The sequence below is a fragment of the Salmo trutta genome, chromosome 9 (assembly GCF_901001165.1).
Source record: "Salmo trutta chromosome 9, fSalTru1.1, whole genome shotgun sequence".
Taxonomy (NCBI): domain Eukaryota; kingdom Metazoa; phylum Chordata; class Actinopteri; order Salmoniformes; family Salmonidae; genus Salmo; species Salmo trutta.
Window position 1 is genome coordinate 23,015,531 of NC_042965.1, and position 12,292 is coordinate 23,027,822.

At 42.9% G+C, this 12,292-nt stretch overlaps 1 long non-coding RNA gene across 3 annotated transcripts; it reads left to right on the forward strand.

Annotated features, from left to right (window-relative positions):
• Positions 1 to 3,558: 3,558 nt before the first annotated feature.
• LOC115200211 (uncharacterized) lies at positions 3,559 to 6,875 on the forward strand. Of its 3 annotated transcripts, none has more exons than XR_003879489.1 (5): positions 3,559 to 3,811; positions 4,198 to 4,311; positions 4,499 to 4,522; positions 4,702 to 4,812; positions 6,512 to 6,875. It is a non-coding gene; the product is annotated as an uncharacterized LOC115200211 (long non-coding RNA). The 3 variants fall into 3 exon arrangements; XR_003879490.1 differs by lacking the exon at positions 3,559 to 3,811 and adding an exon at positions 3,836 to 3,956; XR_003879488.1 differs by lacking the exon at positions 3,559 to 3,811 and having other exon boundaries at positions 3,836 to 4,311.
• Positions 6,876 to 12,292: the final 5,417 nt, after the last annotated feature.

Here is a 12,292-nt window from a genome sequence, read left to right on the forward strand (position 1 = left end):
CAAGCATTTCGCTACACCCGCAATAACATCTGCTAAACCCATATATGTGACCAATAAAATTATTTTGATTTGTTACATCTTCTCTAATAGAAATCCCAGATCACTCCTGTGGGCAATGTCATGGCGACGTTGGCTAGCTAAACTCATGTGTAGAGTAACGTCATCATGTCTAACTGTATCTTGCGCCGAACTGCGCATGTGCAGGCCGTCAACTCAAAGGCACACACCTTCGATATAAAGTTTGTCACTTTCACTTTTCGCTTTCTTGCACCTATGGGTTTAGAACAGGGGTGGGCAAATGTTTTGGCTCGAGCTATGAAGTGCCGCACAATTGGCTCAGCATCTTCCTGGTTAGGAGAGGGTATGGCAGGCCAAAATGTTCTTGTCCCATCGCGCTCTACCGACTCCTGTGGCGGGCCGGGCGCATGCATGCTGACACGGTCGCCAGGTGTATGGTGTTTCCTCTGACACATTGGTGCGGCTGGCTTCCGGGTTCAGCGGGCATTGTGTCAAGAAGCAGTGAGGCTTGGCTGGGTCGTGTTTCTGAGGACGCATGTCTCTTGACCTTCGCCTCTCCCAAGTCTGTACAGGAGTTGCAGCAATGGGACAAGACTGTAACTACCAATTGGATACCACAAAATTGGGGTCCTCTTAGGATCACTCACCCTGGACCCATCTTCATTTGTTACTCTCTTCACTGCCTGAGCATATAACACCTTCTGCACTACTCTGATCCTGGCAACCTCAACCTGCCTTTCTCTCACCGGAGACCTCTGCTCTCCAAAACCATGTAACCCTTACAGGTTACATTCACAGCTTTTTCCACCTATACTAAACGTTCCTTTGTCATGTCCTCCTGCACACTTCTCACATTAAGGAATCTCCCTCCCACACTGCTGCGATTGATGACACACTTAAAACAAAGATTTTAACTATACCAGGGTAGACCACAGCATGTCGTTTCCAATGGGAACAAATTAGTCATAGTGGGCAGAACAAGTAAGGAGGTGGGCAGAGCCAAGCACGAGCTAGCAAAATCCTATTGGCGCCTTCTAGCGTACATCTATCTGTACATTCCATTTGGGAACGCTTCCTCTGAAGTGCGCGTGTGCAATAACTCAATTCGCCTTTGCACTCCATCTAAACAACACGATTTTTACAAACTTTCGCAAAGGGTAAAGGCTACAAAACGTAATCCACTCTGTTCATAACATATTTTAGTTTTGGGAACGGAAAATTGTATTGGGATCAAATGTTTCATCGATGAGAAAATGTTCAGAATGTCGGCCATCTAGTTCCATCAGTGTTTTACTTGCTATATTGTATTTACTTCGCCACCATGGTCTTTTTTTGCCTTTACCTCCCTTATTTCACCTCATTTGCGCACATTATATACTGCTCAAAAAAATAAAGGGAACACTTAAACAACACATCCTAGATCTGAATGAAAGAAATAATCTTATTAAATACTTTTTTCTTTACATAGTTGAATGTGCTGACAACAAAATCACACGAAAATAATCAATGGAAATCCAATTTATCAACCCATGGAGGTCTGGATTTGGAGTCACACTCAAAATTAAAGTGGAAAACCACACTACAGGCTGATCCAACTTTGATGTAATGTCCTTAAAACAAGTCAAAATGAGGCTCAGTAGTGTGTGTGGCCTCCACGTGCCTATATGACCTCCCTACAACGCCTGGGCATGCTCCTGATGAGGTGGCGGATGGTCTCCTGAGGGATCTCCTCCCAGACCTGGACTAAAGCATCCTTCCAACTCCTGGACAGTCTGTGGTGCAACGTGGCGTTGGTGGATGAAGCGAGACATGATGTCCCAGATGTGCTCAATTGGATTCAGGTCTGGGGAACGGGCGGGCCAGTCCATAGCATCAATGCCTTCCTCTTGCAGGAACTGCTGACACACTCCAGCCACATGAGGTCTAGCATTGTCTTGCATTAGGAGGAACCCAGGGCCAACCGCACCAGCATATGGTCTCACAAGGGGTCTGAGGATCTCATCTCGGTACCTAATGGCAGTCAGGGTACCTCTGGCGAGCACATGGAGGGCTGTGCGGCCCCCCAAAGAAATGCCACCCTACACCATGACTGACCCACCGCCAAACCGGTCATGCTGGAGGATGTTGCAGGCAGCAGAACGTTCTCCACGGCGTCTCCAGACTCTGTCACATCTGTCACGTGCTCAGTGTGAACCTGCTTTCATCTGTGAAGAGCACAGGGAGCCAGTGGCGAATTTGCCAATCTTGGTGTTCTCTGGCAAATGCCAAACGTCCTGCACGGTGTTGGGCTGTAAGCACAACCCCCACCTGTGGACGTCGGGCCCTCATACCACCCTCATGGAGTCTGTTTCTTACCGTTTGAGCAGACACATGCACATTTGTGGCCTGCTGGAGGTCATTTTGCAGGGTTCTGGCAGTGCTTCTCCTGCTCCTCCTTGCACAAAGGCGGAGGTAGCGGTCCTGCTGCTGGGTTGTTGCCCTCCTACGGCCTCCTCCACGTCTCCTGATGTACTGGCCTGTCTCCTGGTAGCGCCTCCATGCTCTGGACACTACGCTGACAGACACAGCAAACCTTCTTGCCACAGCTCGCATTGATGTGCCATCCTGGATGAGCTGCACTACCTGAGCCACTTGTGTGGGTTGTAGACTCCGTCTCATGCTACCACTAGAGTGAAAGCACTGCCAGCATTCAAAAGTGACCAAAACATCAGCCAGGAAGCATAGGAACTGAGAAGTGGTCTGTGGTCCCCACCTGCAGAACCACTCCTTAATTGGGGGTGTCTTACTAATTGCCTATAATTTCCACCTGTTGTCTATTCCATTTGCACAACAGCATGTGAAATTTATTGTCAATCAGTGTTGCTTCCTAAGTGGACAGTTTGATTTCACAGAAGTGTGATTGACTTGGAGTTACATTGTGTTGTTTAAGTGTTCCCTTTATTTTTTTGAGCAGTGTATATAGACTTATTTTTCTACTGTATGTTTGTTTTACTCCATGTGTAACTGTGTTGTTGTATGTGTCGAACTGCTTTGCTTTATCTTGGCCAGGTCACAATTGTAAATGAGAACTTGTTCTCAACTTGCCTACCAGGTTAAATAAAGGTGAAATAAAAATATAAAATCTTCTCCCACTGCCGACCAGTGGGCTTCCTTTCAGAGTGGAAACGCCAAGCGGATGCGTCACATTTATACATCCAGTGAAATATCTGTCTCATTGTTCTATCTGTGCTTAAAACATGGTGCAGGTTATGAAAAGGTGTGCGTCCCTTTTTCTCAAAAGAACGTCGTTTACACTAGAGATTAAAACGTTATGCCCTTATCACAAAAGGGCCATGTACTTTACTACCTAAAATTCACAGGTCTAATTTACCCGATATTTACCCTAAATGCAGTATGAACGCTAAACCTAGCTAACAACAGTAGCTAGGGCACAGTTGTAGCTAAAGTTGTCCAGTGCTAGCTAACTACACTACTGTTGACTAACACCATTCCGTACAAATTTGCGCAACCGCAGCATTCAAACGAGGCTGCAGTGAAAACTAATGGAACTGTTGGCATCAAAATCCTGAGGTGTGAACTACGTTTCTATTCAAGCGTTCATTTATTTACATGGTAATGGCCGGATAGTATTGGAGAAAAGTTGAAAAAACGGATCCCTCTGATGTTTTACGTTAAATTGTGGCGTGCCATGACGTAACGTACGGCACGCATAATGCAACTCATTCTGTGTCGTACAGCCTCTCTCCACCAGGTGCAGCGCTTCTCTCGCAGATTAAAACGAGAAAGGGACAGGGTAAGGGGGATACCTAGTCAGTTGTACAACTGAATGCGTTCTCTTTTTTTGCGTCATCACTGCGCCTTCAATCATGCAGAGACGGGCAGCATGAAGGTCTCGTCAATGATTTTGCTGGAAAGGGGACAAATGGTCCTTTAGAATGGTATTCATATTACAGTTGACCTGGAAGTATTACGTGTTTTGGGCGCTAAAATAAGGTCACTTGTACGTTACAGCGCGATGTACAAAAGTGCGTTAGCTAACAAGAAGTTGCTTCATCTTCACTGGCTGCTATATCCTTATGCCATACTGCTACGAATAGCTTTTGTCCCCATATGTATGCTTTGTTTCCATGTCTTGAATGTCCCTTTCCTTGTATTGGGTCTTTTCTGTGCCATTCGCAGGTAGTGGACCACTATGAGAACCCAAGAAATGTGGGTTCCTTAGACAAAAACGCCAAGAATGTGGGGACTGGCTTGGTGGGTGGGCCTGCATGTGGGGGCGTTATGAAACTCCAGGTATGTCAGTTCAAAAATCTTGCTTATGCCTTTTGTGTCTTTCCCTTTGTGCCGTTATCTGTGCCCAGTAATATTTATACCATGTGTTGTGTTGCTGCCTTGCTATGTTGTGTCTTGGGTCTCATATGTGTTGTGGTGTTTTGTCCAATATTTTAATTTGTTTTATTTTTAATCCCTGTCCCTGCAGGAGGCCTTTTGGTAGGCCGTCATTGTAAGTAAGAATTTGTTCTTAACTGACTTGCCAAATTAAATAAACAAATGTGCAGTGGATTGTTTTGTAATCCTTTTAGTATATTTTGTCTTTCCTTGTCTGGGGTTTGATGATAAGTTCATAAGTAAGTATTGGTCTTTTCAGTCATGTGCAACTGTTAAATATTTGCTTGTCTGCAGATCCAAGTGGACGTAAAGGGGAAGATAGTGGATGCTAGATTCAAGACTTTTGGCTGTGGCTCAGCCATTGCTTCCAGTTCTCTAGTAACAGAGTGGGCAAAGGGCAAATCCGTAAGTTGATCAGCCCAAATTTGACACAGTACTCTTCTTTGCATCATGCTGTATGTGTGTTGGTAGGATTAGGGTTTAGGTTTATTCTCCTATGCGTTTCCACTTGCAGATTGACGAAGCTCTTAAGATCAAGAACACTGATATTGCCAAATAACTCTGCCTTCCACCAGTCAACCTCTAGTCAGTCAAACAAACCGATACTACAATAGGGACATGGTCTAATACCTACAGTGCCTTGCTTCAGAAAGTATTCATACCCCTTGACTTATTCCACATTTTGTTACAGCCTGAATTCAAAGTGAGAGATACTATTTAATCCATTATCTACACACAATACCCCATGATGAAAGTTTAAACATGTTTTTAGAAATTTTTGCAAATGTAATTAATTAGATATCTCACGAACATACTGTAAAAGTATTCACACCCCTGAGTCAATACATGTTAGAATCAACTTTGGCAGCTGTGAGTCTTTCTAGGTAAGTTTAAGAGCTTTGCACACCTAGATTGTACAATATTGGCACATTTTTAAAGAACTTTCAAGTTGGTTGTTGATCATTGCTTGAGAGCCATTTTCAAGCCAATTTTAAGTAAAATCTAACTATGCCACTCAGGAATATTCAATGTCATCTTGGTAAGCAACTCCAGTGTATATCTGGCCTTGTGTTTTAGGTTGTCCTGCTGAAAGATGCATTTGGCTCCCAATGTCTATTGGAAAGCAAACTGAACCATGTTTTCCTCTGGGATTTTGCCTGTGCTTAGCTCTGTTCTTTTTGTCCTTGCTGATAAGCATACCCATAACATGATGCAGCCACCACCATGCTTGAAATTATGAAGTGGTACTCCGTGATGTTGTATTTGCCCCAAACATAACGTTTTGTATTCAGCACATAGTTAATTTCTTTGCAAACATGATGCATGTTTTGGAATATTTTTTAAATTCTGTACAGGCTTCCTTTTCACTCTGTCATTTAGGTTAGTGTTGTTGATCCATCCTCAGTGTTTCTCCTATCATAGCCTTTAAAGTCTCCATTGGTCTCATGGTGAAATCCCTGAGTGGTTTCCTTCCTCTCTGGCAACAGAGTTGGGAAGGACGCCTGTATCTTTGTAGTGACTGGGTGTATTTTATACACCATCCAAAGTGTAAAGTGTAACTAAACCATGCTCAAAGGGATATTCAATGTCTGCTTTTTTTATTTTATTTTGACCCATCTACCAATAGGTACCCCTTGTAAGGCATTGGAAAAACCTCCCTGGTCTTTGTGGTTGAATCTGTGTTTGAAATTCACTGCGCAACGGAGGAACCTTACAATTATCTGTTTGTGGGGTACAGAGATGAGGTAGTCATTCAAAAATCATGTTGCACACAGTAAGTCCATGTAACTTAACATTTTTACTTCTGAACTTTAGGCTTGAATACTTATTCACTCAAGACATTTCAGCTTTTTGTTTTTTATTCATAAATATTTTAAAACAATTCCACTTTGACAGAATGGGATATTGTGCGTCGGCCAGTGACACAACTTCAATTTAATCCATTTGAAATTCAGGCTGTAACAATGTGTAAATACTTTGTTTCTGAAGCCACTGTATATCCTAGATGTTGGCAAATGATTTTAATTAGAAGTAAATATGTGCAGGATTTTATTTTACCTGGGGTGACGTTTTATTGCTCCCTCTGTTATTCATCTCCATGTAGTGCTTGCAGAGGATGCTATAAAGGCAGCCGTGGCAGACTACAGGGTCCAACAGAAGGAAAACGAGACGGCAGAAAAAAACTCATCAATTAGTCCCTGTTCTTCCCAATTGCCTTGCTCTGACATCTTGTGTGGTGCAAGCCTCAAATGTGAACATGATACAGGTCAACAGTCATGGCCAAGTTCTCCAATGTAATTGATGCTTTCAGTTAAAACCGTATCAGAACTGCTGTAGAGTGTTTACTGTTAAATTATGGCAGATGTTTAAGAATTGTTTGTTTGCCGTTATGTATGGCAATTCTCAAATGATAATCCTAAATGTTGAAATGGAATAAAACAATCCTATTTTGTATTTACAACTCCCAAGAAAGGCATTTTAAACTTAAAGGACTACATTTTTGATGTACATTACCAAAAATCTAATCAAGTTTTGTTTAGTTGGCTCTAAAAACAGCATCATGGTTCCTGGGGGAAGTTACAACTAGACAATTGAGGTAGTTACATTTCAGTAATTGAACTGATATAGTGCCATTACACAAAAATATAAATACTGATCTTCTTTGTCACTCTGGGGGACCCATTGTCCCTACTGTTGAGCTCAAATCACAGCAAGTGTGATTCATCCATCTGCAGTTAACATTTTGATAAGATTATTTTTAATACATTTTACTCTCATGATTGCTGAAATGGGGCCACCCTCTGGTTATGCGCAAGGATCTTTTTCAGGATCAGCAGCACTGCTAGCATGAGAAGACCCACCAGCACACACAACACAGCCAACAGGCCTATAACTGCTGATAAGCCCTGTTGAGTGAGGGTTCTGGGAGTGGGCACAGGTAAGGAGCTAGCCTTGTTTGTGGAACTTGTTGCCTCTACAGCGCTTGAATTACCAGGAGGGTATCGGCCTGTAGAATTGTCTAAACATCTGGGCTTCTCAATTGGTAAAGAAGTGGTGGAAGCCTCCTTGGGTGGGGCTACAGATGGTGTTGAATTCAGAGACAAGCAGTCTTCATAGCTTAGATCCTGTAAAGTGTAGTGGTCAGAAAGAAGCCCAGACAGAGCAGTATCTTGGTGATAAGGTGCTTGAGTGGGGCTCTCTGCATTGCGAAATGTTCCCTTCAACACTTGCTTTGATGAACCAGAGATACTCCCAAAATCCCTGGTTTTGATGGGTGAGTATAGAAAACCAGGCACGAGAGTTTTCACTGTGAAGGTACCCAGCTGTCTCTCTGGCTTGGTGGTGAAACTAAGGTGAGAGACTTTCTCATTAGGCTTTAGGACCCGTGGACAGATAGCCATGACAGATAGGGTTAGGAGCATGTGATGTGCAAGGTGTGTTGGTTCGGCACACACCAGGTCAGTGGCCATCTTCAGCCTTCCACTCAGTAGCCACCGGTACAGGTACAGGATGTCACACTCACACACCCACAGGTTGTTGGCCAGCTCCACAGAACGGAGACTTGGCAGCCCGTCAAAGGCGCTCTCTGGCACTGAGCGCAGGCAGTTGCTGTTGATCTTCAGGACCTGCAAGTTGACCAGTGCATTCAGCGAGGGGAGGTCCAGGGCAGAGATGCAGTTAGCTGACAGGTCTAAGTGGGTGAGGGAGGCTGGCAGGTTCAGAGGCAGGATGGTTAGTCGGTTCCCTTTCAGAGTCAGAACCTGCAGCCTCCCCAGGCCCAGCAGAGCCCCTGGCTGGATGGTACGGATGCGGTTGTCCTCCAGGTCTAAGCGGGTGAGGTTGCCCAACTGGCGCAGGGCCCCGGTGGTGATGTAGGTGATGCGGTTCTTCTGCAGCTGCAGGGTCTCCAGGCTGGGGGGCAGGCCCCGGGGGAAGTGAGCCAGTTGGTTGTGGCTGAGGCTGAGCTCCTGCAAGCTAGAGAAGGGCCGGAGTAGGTGGTCCACATTACAGAACTGGTTCCGAGCCACAGAGAGGACAGATGTGTTGAGAGGGACGGAGACCGGCAAGGACCTCAGGCCCAGGGACTCACAGAGGACCAGCAGCCCAGGGTGAGGACAGCAGCAGCCTTCTGGACAGGAGGATGTCACAAGGCAGGCAAGTGGAGAGACACAGAGAACCAGTAGGAGACCATAGAGGCACCACAGCATGGCTCACTTGAGGGAGGAGAAAGGACAAGGCAACATTAGACACGGAGATAAGTAGATTGCAGCTTGTGTCTAGCTACTAATGACTAATCAGGATAAAAACTACAGCAGCATGCAATGCATTTAGTATCAGACAACTGTGTGTGTTTCTGATACCGAAGGCAGTTTCAGAGGCTGATGTCCATTTGGATGGATATAATTATAAGGAAGGGGAGTCACTCAGACTATTCAGAGCTGTTATTCCATTGATTGCACATGAAGCTTGGATGGTTTAAAAGATAAGACCGTGCTGATATAGTGAATCCAATGTGTTCAATGACTTACCTGAATAAACATTTTTGAAAAAACAGCCATTGTAAATCACAAAGTAATTGGCATACATTTTTATACACAACCTGTAACTACTACTGTACCATTCTTCCAAAGGCTCTGTTTCATCCGCTCTTCCCAAGAAGTTGGCCAGCCAAGACGGCTATGATCCACTGTGTGACTGACTCTCTCCAGAAACCACAGTCTTTGAGAATTCCAAGCAGCTGCCCATCAAAGTTTAATGATACCCTTAAGGTGCTCTGTTACATGTTTTGTATCCTCTTCATCTTCCAAATGAATTCAATGCTCCTATTCCTTTAAGGGCAGATAGACAACACTAAAGTCTCAAAATAGGAACACAGCAATAGTCTCTTTCAGGAGCAGACCTCCCTCTGGTAGCGTCTTCTCTACGGTTATCCTCCAGGTCATATGGCATCCTTTAGCATCCTGTCACTCTGTGAAGTACGACTAAATGAAGCCAAGCCAGTGTTATTGACAGCCCGAGACACTGGGTGGTCCTGTCCTGTGGCTGTGTGCCTTCTGTTATCCAGGTGGGAAGAGTTAGAGTGCAGGGGTAGTATTATTCCAGAATTATTTAGCACCTTGTTGACAAAAGAGCAGGGAATCAGATCCTGGTGCGAGGCTCCTTCAGGGCTCACCTTTCAGGCACAACAAGGCTTCACTTGCTTTTGGGCTGTTCTGCCTTCATCTTTGATGTTTGTTCTTAACGTGACTGAATAACTGGCCTTCTGCCATGGGATCAAACTTTGTTTTTACTTTGAAAACGAATTGGTATTTATGATATACATTCCTCCCCTTTGTGTGAAAAAGAGCAATAGGATATTTTATAATTAAATCATAAACAGTAAAGATGGCAATCAATACTTTATTTTTTCTGTATCGCAATTATTGCTGCACCGTTATTTATAGGCATTTTCATATTAAGGCATCAACAGTTTTTTTAGGGTCTGGTTTTAATTGTTTCTGGCAACATAAACAGCTGCTGCATCCTCTCACAATGTTTGCAGGAGGGCAGCAGTTGCATGCCATTTAATAAAAAGCTTACATTTTCTTTTCAGGAAATAGGGCAATCTTTACATATCCCTGGTACAAAATCAGGTAAGTGATTTATCTTCAAGTAACCTGACTTGATATGGGCATGTGGACAAATCAGTGTGTCTTGTTTTCAAATACACTCATGTCCAGTTTCAGAGCAAAGTACTTCATGTAGTTGGATTGACAGCTGTTGAAATATTGATCGCATGTTGTAAGGAAGCCAGGGGGCAAGACAAAGGAGCTCTCTCGTCATCTCAAGGCTCTGGTGCCTTTCACTGGCTTTGTTTTTGGGCATGACATTACATAGTGGTGCCAGCCTCCTGTCCCTGGCCAATCAGGTGGCACAACAGCCATATTTCCCCCTGTAATGTGTGAGTGGGCAGAGTATTTCAAAGTTTGTCACGGAAATATTTGTTATAGCTCATATAATATGAACCTAAAAATACAACTGTAGCCACGTCTGTCAATGCAGACAAAGTACATGCAGTAGTATGCATGTCACTATAATTGTCCTTAGGCTTCTTTTTTTTTTTACATTTGAGAACAGACCTAACAAACCAGAGAGCTTTTCTTCAAACATAGGCTACTGAAGTTATTCTTGGGTAGAAATAGATGAAAATGAGGGTCTCCAAAGTAGTTTCAAATGTTTTTACACACCCAGTGGCCCAATTGGAAGCACTACCATTCAGGCATGGTCAAACTCCACATTGCAATTTATGTTATAAAACACAGCTTACTTAGTGAAAATTGTGAAATCTCTTCCTCCAACCCAGACTTTTGGACTTACAATTTCAATAAAAACAAATATCAACAAAACCTCTTTATTAAAGCTGGACAAAAATAAAATAAGAAAAATACCACAATCTACAGCAGAACTGAGGGTCACTGTAAAACAATCCATAAAGGGATTCAGGAGAATCTTTGGATTTTACTTGACTTTAGAATTAAATAACTACCAGTATTAATAAAAACTTAGTATGCACTGATCTTAAACCACACTCAAACCTGCAAATCACACGTTTTGTTTGAAAAAAATCAATTACAAAAAGCTGCTCTACCCATATAGCATTTGCAAATTCTCTAAAATAATAATCCATAAATCACCCAGTGTGACATGTATGAAAATGCATGTAATTTCAAAATGTCTAAGTCCACTCAAAAAATTCTCATCAATTAATTGAGTAGAGTTAGTAGAGAGAATTATGCTTGGCTTTCTCTCTTCACAGATGCCAACTTTCTTTTCTCTGTGTGATCTAAATGTAACTGCCAAAATAAAGGAAACGCCAAGATAAGGCGTCTTAATAGGGCCATGAGCCACCAGAACAGCTTCAATGCACCTTGGCAAAGATTCTACATGTGTCTGGAACTCTATTGGAGGAATGCGACACCATTTATCCACGAGAAATGACATAATTTGCTGTTTTGTTGATGGTGGTGGAAAACACTGTCAGGCGATGCTCCAGAATCTCCCATAAGTGTTAAACTGGGTTGCGATCTGGTGACGTAGACCATGTGCTATGGCCGTCTCAAACGTTTTTATGCTCATCAAATCATTCAGTGACCATCTGTGGATGGTGGCATGGTCATCCTGGAAGAGACCACTCCCATCAGGATAGAACTGATTCACTATTGGTTGAAGGGGATCACTCAGAATGGCTGTGTATTTATTGCTGTTTACCTTGCCCTCTAAGGGGTTGAGTGGACCTAAACCATGCCAGGAAAATGCACCCCACACCATAACAGAGCCTTCATTTACTCAAGTGGTTCCTTTATTTTGGCATTTACCTCTACATCTCTTTAGTAAAGCTAAACTGAGCAGTACAATTTCCCAATGGTAATAACAACATGCAAACATCCTATAAATACTGTCTTTGTATAATGTCTTGATATGTCTTTTTTTTTTACTATCAACAATTGATTAACCAATCTCATTTCACAATGACCCTTTTATACATCAAGGGAAGTATAGGAAGAATCATTTATACAGTACCAGTCAAAAGTTGACACACCTACTAATTCAATTTTTTTTTTTTTTTACTATTTTCTACAAAGTAGAATAATAGTTTGGACATCAAAACTATGAAATAACATATGAAATAATGTAGTAACCAAACAAGTTTTAAAATCAAAATACATTTTACATTTGAGATTCTTAAAAGTAGCCACCATTTGCCTTGATGACAGCTTTGCAAACTCTTGGCATTCTCTCAACCAGCTTCATGAGGTAGTCACCTGGAATGCATTTCAATTAAAGGTGTGCCTTGTTAAAAGTTAATTTGTTGAATTGCTTTCCTTCTTAATGCGTTTGAGCCAAA